The sequence below is a fragment of the Nelumbo nucifera genome, chromosome 4 (genome assembly GCF_055504915.1).
Source record: "Nelumbo nucifera cultivar China Antique chromosome 4, China Antique-T2T, whole genome shotgun sequence".
NCBI lineage: Eukaryota > Viridiplantae > Streptophyta > Magnoliopsida > Proteales > Nelumbonaceae > Nelumbo > Nelumbo nucifera.
In genome coordinates, this window is record NC_142652.1 from 57,835,990 (window position 1) to 57,841,103 (window position 5,114).

The 5,114-nt window shown below is 36.5% G+C and overlaps 1 non-coding gene across 1 annotated transcript; it reads left to right on the forward strand.

Moving 5' to 3' along the window:
- Positions 1 to 203: 203 nt before the first annotated feature.
- On the forward strand, positions 204 to 310 carry LOC148800548 (small nucleolar RNA R71). The gene has a single exon (XR_016071100.1). It is a non-coding gene; the product is annotated as a small nucleolar RNA R71 (small nucleolar RNA).
- The last annotated feature ends 4,804 nt before the right edge of the window (positions 311 to 5,114 follow it).

Genomic DNA, 5,114 nt, shown 5'->3' on the forward strand with positions numbered 1-5,114 from the left:
CCTGCCCTCTTTGAGGGTCCCACCAACCTTTCATAGGAATACAAGGATGCATTGTTGATGGAGTTTTCACTCAAAGTCTCAAAAAGAGCATACACTTCATCATCACTTTTGCTCATAAATGCCCCCCACAAGATGCATCCACCATTTGCTTGTATTTATCAGTCAAACCTTCATAGAAGGCTCGGGCAATTTTCCATTGAGACAGGCTATGGTGTGGGCATTTTCTCATCAACTCTTTCATTCTCTCCCAAGACTCGTGAATTTGTTCACCAGGTGTTTAGGTGAATCCAGTGATGGTTCTTCTCATGGTGTTGGTTCGTTTTATAGGGTAGAACTTTCTAAGGAATTCTTATTGCATTTCTGCCCAAGTTCTAATAGGTCTCCCTATAGTTCCCAACTAGTGCTTGGCCGTGTCTTTCAAGGAGAAGGGGAAAAGAGTTAATCTAAGGGCATCATCATTAAAGTTTCAGATCCTTATAGTGGAACAGATTTCTAGAAACTCGTCTATGTGTTTGTATGGGTCCTCACTCGGGTTCCCATAGAAAGAGGGAAGCATCTGGATTGTGCTTGATTTAATCTCATACTGCAAGGCTTGGGAATCTAGCAACTGTATACAGGATGAAGGGTCATACTAGGCCGGAGTGAAATACTCCTTTAGCTTTCTGGGTTGTGCATCATTGATTCTGGCCATTTGGTTGCGTTGTTGGTCATGGAGGTACCTCTCCATCTCAGGTATGGGTTCTACTATTTCTCTCCTCAGAGATCTCCTTCCCAGCATACAAGTCAAAAGTCCCTTTTTCTTCTTCTCTTTTTTTTTGAAATTTGAAATTTAAATCTTGAAATTTAATTTCAAATTTAGATTTTGAAATTTAAATTCTATAATTTAAACTCAAATTTGAACTTTAAAACTTTTTTTTGAAATTCAAATTTAGATTTTGACATTTAAATTCCTAAAATTTAAATTCAAATTTGAATTTTTAAATTTTAAAAAGATGCAAGCAATTTAAACACACGACCTACGGACTGACCTAAGGTTTCCTAAACTAGTGGTTCAACCAATGTGAATCCTCTTAGGTTCATTTGGAATTACACCACTTCCTTTGGTAAGCTAGGTAAGAGGTGGGGATGTGGGAGGCTCCCCTTGCTCTCACAAGGACCTAATTAAGTAACCACAAAACACGCTTAGGCTTAGCTGTGTAACCTCTTTTCTTAAACACCAACTGCTAGTTATGGAAAGCAATTACAAGCTTCCCTAAAATTCAGCACACTTTTAAACCAAATGTGAGGCTCCCTAAAGGATCTTTCTATCCAAATTTTAAATTAGGGTCTAGGGTGAACCGCACGTGAAAAGATGGTGGTTTTTGGGCCAAGGAAGGGTGATGAAATCCCCACCTTATCTTATTTAAGTTGGATTGCCCTTAAATGGATTAACGAAAAAAACAAAATAAACAAAATAAATGCAACTAATTACATGAACAATTATTTCTAATATGAAATTCAGCAATTTAACATAAAATAATAAAACAAAACTAATTCAGCAAAAGGAACTATTAAAAAAATAAAAAACACAAATGGATTCACAACTAACAAGATAATTTCAACAATTAAATAATCCTATATGATGCATGCTCTAGAATATAAAACCCTAAATGTTGGAATGCAAATGCAAAAATTTTAAAATATTAATTAATTTTTTTATTATTATTTTATTATTTTTATTATTTTTTATTTATTTTTGAAATTCAAATTTTGAAATTCAAATTTTGAAATTTAAATTCAAAATCAAATTCAAACTCAGATTCGAATTAAAATTTAAATTTTGAATTCAAATTTGAAATTTAAACTCAAATTCGAAAATTTGAATAATTTCCTATTAACAATTAATTATTCAATTAAATAACTAATTAAAGGGTAATTAAATAAAGCAACCAAGAATTACAACCAACCAAAAATAAAAGGATTAATTAAAAAAATTAACAACCACAAAAATAAATACTAACAAGGGAAATTTCTACTCAAAGGATTAAACAGAAAAACAAAAAAAATAAGAATATGCGGCAATAAATAAAAAAATAAAATAAAATAAAATGAAGTGAGTTTCTAATCTAAAAATAAAAAAAATAGAAACTAACAATCCTAAACAGAAATTCGCACAAGAAATTAAAAGAAAAAATAGATCTAAGAACTAAACGAAAAAGAAATAGTACTAAAAAAATAATCGGATCTAGAAAAAAAGAAAGAAAAAAATTAATTAACTAAGAATTCAAAATTCACTATTTTACCAAAAAAAGGAGTTCAAAAATTAAAAAAAAAAAAACAAGATTAAATTAAGATGACTATACCTGAAACGCAATCCAATTCCTCTTCTCTTCTCTTTTCTTCAACAGTCTAGCAACGCTTCGGTACCTCACATTTTGCTATTACGTCCTGCAAAATCAAAGAGAAACAAGAATTAAAATGAGATTGCAGATCAAGTAATTAAACAAAAATAAAAAAAGATAATGAAACAAAGCAAATAAAAATTTTTCTCCGTTACTTCCTTGGCAACGGTGCCAAAAACTTGGTGTCTCCAGAAGCGTGTCGTTAACCACTTCGGAACACCAGTTTCAGCATTTATAAATTTTTTCGATTCTCAAAGTAACTACAAATGCAGTTAGTAGTGAGAAAGGGGTCGTATCCACAGGGAAGTGAGGGAAAAATCGTTACGGACTTCAATCCGGACAAAATAATACAATTGGAGATTGCAGAAACACAAAATTTAATTAATTAAACTGGAATCCATTAAAATAAAATTCTAACAAAGCTAAAAGTGAAACATGCAAAAAGATAAATTAATGACAAAAATAAATAAATAAATAAACTAAATAGAATGTTTGCAACTCGATTAGAGGTAGTAGTCTCTGGATCTATCCTTTGACCCTCAAACTCCTCGATCTAGGCCTTCCGTCTTACCTGGTCGAATTTCAGATCTGCAGAAAGGAAGACAAAAATTAAACTAGATAAAAGTAAATTATAAAAATAAAAGTAAGGACTGGAAATTAAAGAACGGAAAGTAAATCTGAAACTAATGGAAAATTGGTTGGGATCCGAATCCAAAGGTGGCAGAAGTGGTTAGGTGAACTACATGTAGGAACCTATCCTCTTGCTTGGGTGTTCTCCTCTTCCTCTACCCTTGAACTTCTCAAGAATAGCCTTCCGTCTTACCTGGGGGCAAAATCCAAACCCTTCTCAGGACCCCTTGGGTCCTTTTTATAGAGAATGGTGGATAAAACTGGGATTAGAGAGAAAGAGGGGGGCGACAGTTGGGTTTTAGTAGATATATGGGCGCCCTAGGGTTTAGAATGGAGGGTTAGTATTGTTCTAAGGTGATTCTAAGGCTGAGAAGAGAAGGAGAGGACACCCAATATTATGCAGGGCTGAGATTTGGACGTTAGGAAGGGATGGAAGGTGAGGATTGGGCAGTTAGAGGTGGCTTGGGTTTGTTACAGATGAAAAGAATGAGCGGAGAGGTATCCTACGGTTTACTAGGGAGAAGGGAGTATGCTAATATAGTAGGAGGGGCGCCATTCTGGGTTTAGTAGATAAGAGACGTCCTCCGGTGCTCAATTTTTCACAAAAACACCCCCTCAATTGGAATTCACACCAACTTCCCAAAAACTGCCTTTAAGCCTTGAAACTTCCCCAGTTTTCACCAATATTTGCACAGAAACCTTTAGAGGTCACAATATTGAATTTAAATGGAAAAATAGGACATTTTGACTATTCTAAGACCTAGAATACCCTTAATCGATGCCTTTAAGACATCAAGCTACAGATTCTGGGGTAAAAGGAATTTTAATCCTCAAAACAAACAACAAGAACCTAAGCCTAAATCTGGGTTGGTACCAAGAGGTATGAGAGCTGAAACAACCCATTCCCTCTACTCCTAGCTCCAAATGCCTACAAAATGCAATGCTAAAACAAACATAAGAAAATAAAAATAAAAAAAAATACACAGAATGAGAGAGAGGGAGTTACTCAAGAAGGATATGGCCTAAGGAATATTTGCACAGGAATACTAGCGATGTTGAGTTCAATCCAACACGATTAGACGTTGATAACTTCAACTAGGTATCGGTCTCCTGATCACTAGTAGCAAGTTTTTGGTGAACAGTATTCAAACAGGGGAGCTTGAGGAGGAGGAAGGCTTTAATTGACAGCACTTCCGAACGAGCTGACGATGAAGATAGAGACGGGAGAACCCTGTGATCAAACGTGAAACACTTAGTTTGCACAGGGGTTCTATCCGTATGGGAGCTTGCTCTGCAACTCCTCTGCTTCATGTTGAAGATGGGATAAGTGATGAAGGAGCAAGGGATCTGGGGAGAGAAAGAAATGAAGGAAGAGAATGAAGGGGAAGTTTTACAGGGCGAGTAGGAGCAATCGAAGGGGATTCATTCGCCGCCGCTTTGATTCGCCGCTGTTGAGAGGAAAATGTCGATGAACAGTAACTCTCTGAAGCCATCTCCCTCGTGAGATTACGAGAAGAAGAGTGGGGTGAGGCCGGTGTGAAGTAACCGCCACTCCGCTAATCGACCGCTGCTCTGCTTCAGTCTAAAGGAGGAAGAAGAGTCCAGATCTATCGCTGTTGCCACCTGCAACGGCGATGACGAGAGGTGAACCAAGAGAAAACAAAGTGAAAGGAATGAGAAGAAGAAGGAGGAGGAGGAGGAGAAGGAGAAGAAGGTAAGAGATAATGATTAGTGGAGAGAGATTTCTGCCGATCCGCCGCTGTTTATGAGGGATTTAGGTTAGCATTTATAATAGGGCTAGTGGCAGTAAGGTAATTTTGGGGTTCTGAGGGTATTTTGGTAATTTTGAAAAAATGGGTCAAACCGGGTCTTCTGATTCATTAGTGGGGATTTTTGGGCAAAAAACGTGCATGTGCGGTTTAGTAAGATCGACCAAAATGGAATCGTTTTAGATGGAAGGGGAAATGAGGGTATCTTTGAATAAGTTTTTATAGGCTATGGTTTCTGGGTAACCCGAGCTGATTAGTGGGGTCAGATTGACCCAACTGGGCCCGGATTGGGCTGATTTATAATATGGTCAATCTGTAGCCTCAAAATAGAATC